The sequence below is a fragment of the Cavia porcellus genome, unplaced genomic scaffold, assembly GCF_034190915.1.
Source record: "Cavia porcellus strain 051 isolate PalLab524CR breed Dunkin Hartley unplaced genomic scaffold, mCavPor4.1 scaffold_29, whole genome shotgun sequence".
NCBI classification, from domain to species: domain Eukaryota; kingdom Metazoa; phylum Chordata; class Mammalia; order Rodentia; family Caviidae; genus Cavia; species Cavia porcellus.
The window spans coordinates 19,353,528-19,366,582 of record NW_026947512.1 but is presented as its reverse complement, the minus strand read 5'-3'; the positions used below and the strand labels follow the sequence as shown (position 1 = coordinate 19,366,582).

General features: G+C 38.6%; 1 long non-coding RNA gene across 1 annotated transcript in view; it reads left to right on the top strand.

The window, feature by feature from the left end:
• LOC134473992 (uncharacterized) overlaps positions 1-13,055 on the top strand; it is a 41,795-nt gene that overhangs the window by 10,233 nt on the left and 18,507 nt on the right. The gene's annotated exons all lie outside the window — the stretch shown is intronic.

Below are 13,055 nucleotides of genomic sequence, written 5' to 3'. Positions count from 1 at the left end.
GAGCAGGCAGGAGGTCACCTTTCAAGGATTAGCTGAAGTGGGCCAGGATCTTGTCAGTGATTAGCTCAGTCCTGGTTTTTTTGCTTTTTTTTCATCATTTTTTATTAGTACAAGTTTGTAATACATAATGTTCACATTCTTTGTGGGGAGCTGGTACATGTACATAACACATCTTGATCTTTTTTCACCCTTCTCTCTTCCCTCCGTCTCTTGATCCTCTTCTCCTTTGAGAAAAATCTTATCTCCTTACTTCCTATCATCTATTTTTATTTTCCTCTTTATTTATATTTTGGGTTTCTCATATAAGAGCAACCGTGTGAAATTTAAGCTCATGTGCCTGGTTTATTTCACTTAATATTATGCTCTAGAGAGCATAATGCACCTTGAAGTGCATCCACCTTCCTACAATGCCATTATCCATCATTATGTCAGAATAGTACTTCATTGAGTGTAAATACCACGTTTTCCTTTATCCAGTCATCTACCTGTGGATATATAAACTGCTTCCCAGATTTAACGGTTATGAACTGTGGTGCTGTAAACATGAGTGTGCCCGTATCACTGTAATACACTGTCTTTAACTCCTCTGAGAAGTTACCTAGAAGGGGAATATCTGGGTCTAATGGAATTTCTATTTGTAGTGTTTTGAGGAATCTTCATACTATTTCCATAGTGGTTGTACTAGTTTACATTTCTACCGATATGGAAAGTTTCCCTTCCCCACCACAGCCTCACAGCATTCATGACAACAGCCATTCTTTCCGGGGTGAGATGGAATCTCTGTGTTGTTTTAATTTTCATTTCTCATTTCTTTATATATTTATTGGCCATTTATACTTCTTCATTTGTGAAGTGTCTGTTCATTTCATTTGCTCATTTTTTAGTGGGTCTTTTATTTGGGAAGCCTAATTTTTTAGTTCTTTATATATTCTAGATATTAGTCATCTGAGGAATAGTTAGCAAATAAATTTTTTCCTGTTCTGTAAGTTGTTTTTCACTATGTTGGTTGTTTTTGTTCTTTGTAACTAGAAGGTTTTTAATTTGTTATGATCCTATTCGTTGAGTCTTAGTACTATTTCCTGTATAACCAGGGTGCTGGGTAAAAAGTCTTTGTCTATGGCTATGATGTCAAGAGTTTGACCTATTTTATCTTCCAGCAGACTAAGTGCTTCTGTTTTAACGTATAGATCTTTGATCCATTTTGATTATAGTTTAGTACCTGGTAAGAGATACAGGTCTAGATTCAGTCTTTTGCATGTGAGTAGTCATTTTTCCCAACATCATTTATTATATTTTTTAAGCCAGTCAAATTTAGCACTGGGGGGGGGTGGTATACCAACTTTAGTGACACTAATGTTAATAAGTTCTGATAACTCACTGCCATTGGATCAGCCCCCAGCATTATTTATTAAAGAGGCTATCTTTCCTCCAGTGTATGTGGTCCCTTTGTCAAAGATCAAATAATTGAATATCCTTGGGGTTGTTCCTGTATCCTCTGTTCTGTTCCGCTGATACTCATGTCTGTTTTTGTGCCAGTACCATGCTGTTTTTAATCACTGAATCTTTGTAATATAACTTCAAGTCCAGGATCATGGCATCTCTCTCTTTACTCTTGTTGCCTAGAATTGCTCTTGCTATTCTGGGTTTCTTCTGGTTCCATATGAATTTTAGGATTGTTTTCTACAGTTCTGTGATGAATGCTATTGGTATTTTAATTGGAATTCCATTACATCTGTATAACAATTTTGGAAGTATGGCCATTTTGACTGTATTGGTTCTGCCTACTCAGGAACGGGGAATATCATCCCATTTTCAGGTGTCCTCTTCAATTTCATTGTAGATGTCTATTACTTTCTTATTTAGATTAATGCCTAAGTAGTTAATTTTTCTTGATGCTATTGTGAATGATATTTTTCTTAATTTCTTTCTCAGTGGGTTCATTATTGGTCACAAACACTATCAATTTTTGTGTGTTGGTTTTGCTTTGTTTTGTCTTATGTTTGAGATGAAGTCTCGCTATATAGTTCAGACTGGCCTTGAACTCGCTATGTAGCCCACACTGGCCTAGAACTGCTGCAATTCTACTGCTTTAGCCTTCCGAGTACTGGGATTACAGGCATGTACCATCATGCTCAGAAGTGGGTTCGTTTTGTAACCTGCTCCATTGCCAAATTTGATTATTAATTCTAGGAATCTTTTGGTGGATTTTTGGGGATTACCTGTATAGAGGATAATATCTGCAAATAACAATTTGACTTCTTCCTTTCATATATATATATATATCCCTTTTATTTCTTTTTCTTGTCTAGTTCTTGCTAATGTCTCAAGTACTGTGTTAAACAGAAGTGGTAATAGAGGACATCCTTGTCTTATTCCTGATTTTAGAGAAAAACTTAAGTTTTTCCCCCATTTAATATGGTGTTGACAGTAGGTTTGTCATAAATGGTTTTTATCAGGTTGAGATAAGATCTTTCTAGAACAATTTTCTTCAGTGTTTTTATCATGAAAGAATGTTGGATTTTGCCAGTCTTTTTTCTGCGTCTATTGAGATGATCATGTGATTCTTGGCCTTCTGTTTATATGATGCATTTTATTTATTCGTATATAGTGAACCAACCTTGCATCTGTGGGATGAAGCCCCCTTGGTCACAGTGTATGATCTTTGTGATGATTCATTACATTCTGTTTGTATCTTGTTGAGAATTTTTATATCTATCTTCATAAAGAGATTGGTCTGTAGTTCTTTTTCTGTTGGATCCTTGCCATTTTGGAAGTAGAGTAATTCCAGCAATGACTTTGGGGAGTACTCCTTCCTTTTCTATCACATTGAAGAGCATAAGGACTGTTAATGTTAGCGCTTCCCCGAAGTTTTTGCAGAACTCAGCAGTGAATCCATCTGGAACTGGACTTTCCTGGGTAGGTTTTTTATTACTGCTTCAATTTCATTGCCTGTTATTGGATTACGATTTTAAATCTTCTTGGTTTAGTTTTAATAATTCATATGTGTCTAGGAATCTATCCATTTCTTTGAAATTCTCTAATTTATTGATATATAATTTGAAGTAGCTATGAGTAATCTTGATTTCATCAGTGTCTGTTATGATTCCCTTTTTTCATTGCTAATTGCAGTGATTTGGAGCTTAATTTTTTGGTGAGATTGACTAAGGGTTTTTCTATTTTGTTTATTCTTTCAAAGAACCAACTCTTCAATTCATGGGTCCCTTGGTTTTTGTTTTTGCCTTGATTTCATTGATTTCTGCTCTGGTCTTTATAATTTCCTTTCTTGTAGTAGTTTTGGATGTGGATTGTTCTTCTTTTTCTAGAACTTTGAGGTGTATCGTTAGGTCATTTATTTAGGCTCACTCTGTTTTTTTGATGTGGGCATTCACAGCTAAGAACTTCGCTCTTAGGTCTGCTCTCATTGTGTCCCATAAGCTCTGATATATTGTACTAGAAACCATCTTGTTTCTTCCTTGATTTCTTCTGTAACCCACTGATTATGTAACAGTGCATTATTTACTTTCTCTACATTTGCACAATTTCTGTGTTTTTTTAGCCATTGATTTCTAGTTTCACTGTGTTATGATCCTAAAGTATGCATGGTATAATTTCAATTCTTTTTCATTTACTTAAACTTGCTTTATTAGCTAGTGTGTGATCTGTTTTTGGAGAACATTCCATGTGCTTAATTTCAAGGACCAATGAATGAGCAATAAAAGAGTCAATATTCCTTTTGTTTCCTACCAAATATAGTGCTGAACGATATCCAAGAAATAGCAGGCATGTTGAGTATCGGATTAGGTATTGGGGAAATGACAAATATGATTACATAAGCAATAAATTTATGTATAGCTAAATTCCCCTTTAACTGAAAAGACAAACAGTGGTCTTGAGGCAGCTAGGCTAGCCCTCAGTCTTATGGGTTAACAAATATACCAAGGAGTTGAGAATTGTTAAAAAGTAGGCCAGTATTCAAGGCTATAAAATGAAGACAACACACCAGTAAATGGGAGGATGGGAAGTTGGCTCAGCCTTCAAAGACTGTGTGTTCATCAGAGATACTAAAAGCCAGAGCTAAGAAAAACAAGGCCATTAAAATTAAACCCACTCAGACAGAAGGGTGTTCTGCTCTGCTTCACCCAGTTTTTTTGTTTTGTTTTAGTTTTTTTTTTCTTTTCCCTTTGGGTACCAGCAATCGAAGTCAGGACCTCACACTTGCCAGGCAGATCTGCTTCACCCAATCAGGGAATTTCCCAATGATAAGGGGGCAAATTCCTGGTGGTAAGGGACAAATGCATATGTGCATGAGTCCCTAAAGCAACTCATAGTTATTTTTACTTTGTTAGCATAGTAAAAATCACACCCAAGGTGGAAATTTAAGGTGGAAATGAGATCTGCACCACAGGAAGACGCAGGATGAGAAAGAGCATGGGTGGGACTGTAGCTCCATTCTGTGTGATGACATCAGGAGACCAGGTCTCTTGCCTACTGCAAAGATGTCATGAAAGCTCTACAGCTTTGTCCATCCTTTGGATCAGCCTGGACTTCTGCCCCCATGGTTACCCTCTTGAGCTGGAGCATAATAATAAGAGTCATATTCCGTGGCATCTGAGAAGGTGCTTCCAAAGACAGTGTATCCATCAGAATAATGTACAAAAAAGCTCTTGATTCCTCACAAATAGACTGTATCATCTTTAAATCAATTGCCTCAGACCTAGGACATTGTAGATGATAAAGGCACAAGCTCTAAATTAACCAGTTCCACCCTTTCTTATCTGTGTCATCTTGGGAAAGGTTCTCTGTGACTCTTTGCTCACGTAGAGATGGCATAATTCAAGTGTTGCAAAAGATTTCTGACACTTAAATCCATTAATATAGGACTGGAAAGTGTAGCTCAGTAGTTGAGTACTTGCCTTGGCAAGCACAAGACCCTGGATTCCCAGCGCCGTAATAGAATAAATAAATAAATTCACCTGTGTATACAGTATGTAATATATACATATTAATGCATCTTTTCAGACAAACTAATAAATTTTATTATTTGGAATTTTTTGAGGAGTAGGTGATTATATGTATCAAATACAGATTTGCTTACATACTGTATTATAGTGATTTTGTTGTTCCTATTATCCCCAATTTTTTTTTAGTTCCTTGGATCCTTCAGCCTTCCAACATAGGAGGCAGAAGATGAGATCAAAATCAAAAGATTTCTTCTGTTTGTCAAATGAATACATCCCAAGAAATGGTCCCACAGAGGCATAAAGTTCCATGCTCAAAGATGCTCCGAGCAACTGTGTTTAGTCCTAGCAACAAAAAGCCTAGAAATAGCTTTAATGGCCCACACCCAGGGCTGAATTGAGCACATTCTTTGATAAACTCTTGTGTTTTTATTTATTTAGTTGATTAGATGTTTGGTTGGTTTTGTTTTGTTTTGTTTTGAGACAGCATCTCAAAACTAGTCTTGGGCTAGCCTTGAACATACTATATAGCCCAAGGTGGACTCCAACTCACTGCAATCCTCCTGTCTCAGCCTTCCAAATGCAGGGATTACAAGGTGTGCATAACCACATTCAGGCTTTTCCTCGATAAATTCTTTGTTCCCTTTTTTCTTGCCCTAGCTGAAATGTGAATGGTTTCCTGATAAGATTATCTTTCCTGTAGTGTGTGTGTGTGTGTGTGTGTGTGTGTGTGTGTGTGTGTGTTGCAGGGGGAGAGTGAATCCAGGACCTTGTATATGCTAAGCAAATCCTGTACTGGTGAGCTATACATCCCATCCCTTCCTGTAGATTTTTAATGTAGAGGATATAATTCTTATGTTCCTAAGGTCCAGTGGTATGGTAGATGTAATGGCTGATTGATCGTGTCAACTTGAGGAACTTAGAAGCTTATCTAAATTGGCTCAGCAGTTTACCCTAGGTTGTAGAGGACCTGCCCTGGGGTATAGAGGACCTACTGTCACCTGGACGGTAGAGTGGGAAAATGAGGAAAGATGGACTTCCTTTTGTTCTTTGGAGGAGCTCCAGTCTTCTTCCCCTTTAGCTTGGATATCATCTCCTGGCTTCCAGTGCAGACTCTTTGGCTTTCACCTTGAATCCTTCAGCCTTGCAACATAGACTCTTCAGCCTTCCATACAAACCCATTGACCTCCTGATGCAGATTTGCACAGGACACTGCAGTGAACTCTAGACCTTGGACTGAAACCTTCAGTCTCCAGGGTACAGATGACTTCTGCGTCCTTCCTCATCCAACTCTGTGGATGACCATTGTAAGCCAATCTTATAATTTCTTATGCATTTGTATATCTTGTGTTATATCTGTTTCTCTACTAAAATACTGACTGATACAGTAGGACACCCCCCCCCCAGGCCTCTTCCAAATCATTTCTTTTTCCTCTTCCTGCAAGAAATCCCAATCCTTTGATGGCCCTGCTATTCCACAGCTCTCCCCACTTTTCCTCCCTGTTGCTGCCATCTGCAGACCTCCCACACCCACATCCCAAGTGGTGACTGTTACCACATCTGGCTCCTGGGCTCCACTGTGTCCTTGTTCCTTTCATTACTCTGCTGGCCTCTATGTCCAGGTAGCTTCCTCCAGTTCCTTGACTTACCAATTTCTTTGCCTCTCACCTCCACTGAACTCCCAGGGTCATATGCTTGTCAGCCTTGGTAACTGTACCACCTTTGAAATCTGAGTTTCAAGCATCTCCTTCACTCTCCAATCCTATTTTTGTGGCTCATGTACTCCAAATACAAATTCTTTAGTCTCATGAAGATCTCTAAGAACACCAGTCCAGTTATGCTATCTACCAGTCTTTATGTGTCCTCTGTAATCACCTTACCCAGCCAAGACTCTGTGGCCTCCAGTCTCCTTAGGTTCAAGTCTCAGTTCTTGGACCTCAATTAATCTCACCAGCTAAATGGGGCTGTGGTGATGATTCAGTGACTTATTGTATATAAATTGATTGCAGTAGTGCCCAGTACATAGTAAATACTCAATGCATATTCTTTTATGTAGGTCCTTTATAGTTTGTGGGTTGAGGGGATTTTTGTTTTTGTTTCTTTGTGTTTTGTTTTGTTTGGTCAGGTGGTGCTATGGTTTGACTGTATCCTCCAATGTTCATATATTGGAATTTAACCCTCAAGGTAAGTACTATAGCCTTTGGGATGTGCTAGAATTTGGATCCTGAGTTCTTCCCAAAAGTCTATGTGTAGATTTTTAACATAGAGGAGGATTTAATTCTTACATTCCTAAGGTCTAGAGTTATGGTTGGTGTAATGGTCAACTGAGTGTATCAACTTAAGAAATTTAGAAGCTTAACTAAATTGGCTCAGCAATTCCACACCATTGGATAGCTTGGACCTCAGGTACCAAAACCCCCAGCGGGGGTTCAGCTTTCCCACCTGGCAGTATGACACACAGATGCAAGAGACAGACAAAGAGAGAAAGTTCTGCAGTTGAGGGGCTCTGGGATGGCCAGTGTTCCTGTTAAAAGTGCACAAATCCAAACTTCATGGCTTTTATTGGGTTTTTTTTTTTTGTCTTTTTCATTTTTATCAGTACCAGGGATCGAACTCACGACCGCCTGCTTGTAAGGCAGGTGCTTATGCTGCTGAGCTAAATCCCCAGCCTTTTATTGGTTTTAATCATGGGGGTGAGTGAGGGTTGTGATAGAGTGCGAAGAAAGAGAAACTTTGCAAGCACGGGCTGTAAGGAAAAACAAAACAATTTTGTATCAAGCACAGACACTCTCCAATTAGCATCGCAACTGATAGCGTGATGTATGCAAGGCTGGCACTTCTACTGCCAGGAAGGTATAATTCTTTTTGAGTCTCATGGCTTCAGCTGAGATGTTATGTCAAGAATTAGCTCTAAAATCTCACAGGCTCTTACTTGAGCCTCCATTTCAGCCATCAGCAGGGGAGACCAGGAGGACCTAAAGAGCCTTACATGTTTCAATGAGACACGTTAGTGTCTTGGCCAGGACTCAGTCATATTCTTTTAGCCAATTAAGGGACCGTGTAGTTCAGTTTATCCAGCTCTGCATATCTCAGTGAATAGAGTTGAAGTAAAGGTTAGGGAAAGATGGAGTCAGAGGCTTTGTTTCTTAAGAGAACGTGGCTTGACAGTCTCCCACACCTAGGGAAGCACTACTGAGAAGTGATAGAGCCTTTACGCCCCACCTGTTAATGGGAGCCCTTTATCATTGGTGGCTTGCCTTGCAGGCTAGTGGGACCTCTGCCCCTTCCTCTTCTTCTCTTTGCTCCTGGCCAAGGAATGAGTGATTTTGCCCTCTACCACATCCTCTTGCTATGATATGATTTTTACTCAAAGCAGTGGTGATTTCAGTAAAGCACCACTGCTTTATTGACTGACTTTACTGTACTGAAAAAAACCTCACACTGTAAGCCCAAACAAACCTTCTGTAAGTATTATCTTAGACATTTGTTAGAGTAACTGAAAGCTGAGTAGCTCTGGAGGTGATTGGAGTATTAGGACTTTGCCCACATGAGTCAGCTAAACGAGGCTTCCAGAGCTGCCTGGTTTTTCCATCTCTTCCATCTTGGGAGAACACAACGTTTGCCCCTTTGTTCCTTTCTGCTCTTCCATTATGAGGACACAGCATCTGAAAGATGCAGCAACATGGCACCATTTTGGAAGCAGTGCACACTTACATGGCACCAAACCTACTGGTACTGCAGTGGCAAACAGAAATACCAAAACATCATCCAGGATTCTGAAGAAGATTTATTTAACATTGATGGGCTCTGATAGGGATTCATCTCCAAAGTGTCAGACCCCCAAGTCTCAGGGATGGAGGTTTTCATAGGGTTGCAAAGGGAAGTACAGAGGCGGAATGACTTGTCAGTTAGGGATTGGTTCTTACATATGCTTCATAGTGACTGGCAGTTTCTGGGAAACAGAAGTAACAGAACTGTAATGGGAACTGAAGTGAACTGGAAGTTGTCTGGGCAACTAACTGGGAAATATATAGCTGGAGGGGGATATGTTTTCTGCTATAGTACCTTGCACTAGCCTCCAAGACCATGAGAAATGTTTATATTATTTATGAATCACTCAGGTTGTGGTACTATTATAGAAACAGGTACAAAGACAAGTTGATAGCCAGTTTTATTAAGTAGTTCATTTTTTCCACTGATTTGAAATGCTGTCTTCTGGATATCTAAGAAACAAGCTATTCCTAGAAGAGCTCAAAGAGGCCTGTTATGGCTTGTATCTAGATGTCCCCCCAAAACCTCATACACTCATAAATGAAACTTTTCTACCTATCCAGTGTCTGGATCTAGGGTGTGTTAATGTAAATTAAGGGTGTGTGAATACAAATCAAAGGTCTGATAACTGATTAGTCCACTGATTTGTTTAGCATTGTTGTTCAGGGTGTGGGTAATGGGAAGTCTCACCCAGTGTGTTGGTGGCACCAACCAGTAGGTGTGTAGCCTTTATGGAATATAAAGGAGAATATGTTTCCTACCTACCCTGCCATGGACTGTTTCTTCTTTGCCATGCCCCTCTGCCATGCTACTCTGCCTTGGAGCCAGCCAATTTTGAACTGAAACCGCTACAAACTGTGACCCAAACCAAAACACCTTTCCTCCTGTAGCTTTGGGTACATGGTATTTTGTCAAGATGAGGCCTCAGGAGTACATGGCCCACATGATAGCTGCACTGTTTTGAAACGTAGCTATTTGTATGGCATTTTGTAGAGTCCTCAGAATTTGGCTAAAGATAAAAAATTTGAAGTTGAATTTAATAATGTTTGTAAACCTGGTGGCCTCTGCCCTCTAAGCCTTTCCCAAACATAAGATTAGAAAGGCCACCCAAGTTGCCTTACCCAAAGAACATGCCTGCTGAGGGGTGTGCTGGGTTGTTCTTTTTTTTTTTTTTTTTTTTTTTCATTTTTGTGGAAGTATTTTGTTAATACTTTATTGTAGTCTTCCCTGTCCTATAACTTATGGTTTTATAGTTGTAGGAAGTCTTTTTTTGGTACCAGAAATTGAACTCAGGACCTTGCACTTGCTAGCAGGCATGGTACCACTGAGCTATATTCCCAACTCCCAGGAGTCTTAACTTTTTATTTTATGAAAAAAAGTTCATAATCAAATAAAAAGAGAATAACACTAGTTATTATACTTTGTATCATTATCTTCAAAATACTCAGAGGAAAGACATAAACCAAAAAATTCTTACAAAAAAGAAATAAACAGATAAGAACACAAACTTTCTTCAATGAACTAAGAAAAACTATTAGTAAAAATGAAACAAATTAGAATATATATTGAAATATTTTTAAAACAATGGAACGTGTAACTTAGAGAAGTATTTGAACTTCTCCCTACTTTCTATTTATCTTCTATTTTGCTGTTTATTTATAGTGTTTCTCATCTAAGAGAAACCATGTGATATTTGAGCTCATGTCCCTGACTCACTTGACTTAACATTATATTCTCAAGTTACTTTCATTTACCTACAGTTGCCTCAAGTCATTGTTAGACATAAATGCTATTTCCAAGATCTAGCTATTATAAGTTGTGCTGCTGTAATCATGGGTATGCATGTGTCCCTCAATATGATGATTTTAAGAGAGGGATAGCTGGATCAAGTGGAATTTCTACTTCTAGTTTTTTTGAGGCTTCTCTACACTAATTTCCATAGTGCTGATATGACTTTACATTTCTACTAACAGTGTAAAAGAATTTCCAACATCCTTGCCAGACTTTGTTGTTATTAGATTTTTTTTATAATAACCATTCTTTCTGGGATAAGACCATGTCTCAGTGTAATTTTAATTTTCATTTCTTCAATAGTCAGCAATGATGAGCATTTTTTTGTGTGTATGGTGTTTATTGGCCATTTGTACTTCTGAAAAGCATCTACTCATTTGGTTGCCCATTTTTTAGTTGAGTCTTTTATTTTGGGTGGGGTCTAATTTTTTTAGTTCTTTATATATTCTTGATATTAGCCCTCTGTAAAATAGCTAGCGAACATTCTCCCTATTCTGTAGATTGTCTCATCAATTCAGCCTGTCCTTCTAACCAGCTGATAGCTTGGGGCTAGGGAGCAGTTCTTGATTCTCAACTGCACATGGCCAGGTTTACAGAGAGGATTATCTGGCTTCTTTCTTCCTGGGCCCCGCCCACATGGTTTGTGCAGCCTACTGGGAGGGTGAACTGGCTACTTGGTGGGGTCCTCCTAGACCCAGCAAGGCTTCTGCTAACTCACAGGGAGGGCGATCTCTGTGATCCCATTTGTCAATTATATGTGTTATTTCTTGTGCTGTAGGGGTCCTGTTCAGAAAATCCTTGCCAACACCTATGTTGTAAAAGAGTTGTACCTATTTTATCTTCTAGCAGATTGTTTCTGTTTAATATTTAGGTCTTCAATTCATTTTTATTTTAGTGTAGTACATTGTGAGATATGTAGATCCAGACATAATTTTCTGCATGTGGATATCCAATTTTCCCAGTACCATTTACTAAGGAGGCTGTCTTTTCTCCAGTGTATGTTTTTTGGTTTCTCTGTCAAAGATCAAACAGCTGTAAGTGCCTGGGGTTGTTTCTGTTCTGTTCCACTAACCTACAAGTCTGCTTTTACACTAGAACCATACTATTTTAGTCACTGTAGCTTTATCAAATAATTTCAGGCCTGGGACCGTGATGCCATCTGTTTTGCTTTTGTTAACAAGATTTCTTTTGCTATTTTGGGTCTCTTCTAATTCCATATAAATTTTACAATTGTTTTCTCTAACTCTGTGAGACATGATGTCAGTATTTTGATAGGAATTGCATTAAATCTGTGTATCAGTTTAGAAGTATAGTTATTTTGACTATATATTTGTTCTGCCTATCCAGGAACAGAAGATACTTTGCAATTTTCTGATGTCCTCATTGATTTCTCGTCTGATGCAATTTTCATTGTAAAAGTCTTTTGCTTTCTTAATACAGTGAATCCTTGACTTTTGAATATTTGAGTTGCAAACTTTCAGAGGTGTACTATATAAGACTCACTTTGTTGGATTATGAATGAATCCAACTTACAAATGTTCTCCCAGAACTTGTTCATAAGCTGGGAACTTTGTATACCTAAGTATTTAAATTTTTTGCTACTATTGTGAATGGTATTGTTTTCCTAATTGGTTTTTCAGTGAATTATTTATTAGTGTATAGAAATGTTATTGATTGTTGGATTTTGTATCAGGCTACAGTGCTGAGTTTGGTTATTCTAGGGGTCTTTTAAGAGTTTTTTGGGGTCTTATAAGGGATCAAGTCATCTGCAAATAATACTTTAACTTTGTCCATATATATATATATATATATATATATATTTCTTTTTCTTTCTCTTGCCTTATTAAGTTTGGCTAATGTTTCAAGGACTATAGAAGATAGCAAGTTTAACTGTGAAAAACAGCTTGAGTCAGGGGAGTTTCACAAGCTCTTATAAGGATCTAAATTACTCTTTCTCATTGCTGAGACAAAATATCCAACACCCAAGTTAAAGGAGGAAAAGTTTATTTCAGCTCACAGTTTGTAGAAGGTTCAGTCCATAATTGGCTAGTTCCAAGTCAGGGTGGCATAGCATCACAGAGGAGAAACTGTTCATGGCTGGCAGAAAGCAGCAAAGCAGTAGACAAGAGATGATAACAGTCCTCTTTCTGACTCTTCCTTATCTAAGCCATACATCCTTAGGGCAGGCAGCACTCACACCCAGAGTGGGCCTTTTCATTATGCACACTCAAAACTATGCCAAACCAATCAGTGGACTAATTTAGTAATCGCCAACTCAGCATAAGTGTATGATGCCAGCCACCTCTGAAAAGCTCCCCCTATGACTGCATGAGGCTTTGAGGAGACGTCTAAACACAAGCCATGATACAGGGCTGCCCTGCATCACAGGACTGCTGTGGAGATGGAAGCTGAGAACCCTTGGACTCAACTTTAGCTTTCCCCTTAAGAAACAAACACACCACCTTTGTAGGATGTGCCTCCATCTCCTGGCGAGCCTTGAGTTCCAATCACATCACAAATAGAGCACAAGTGACA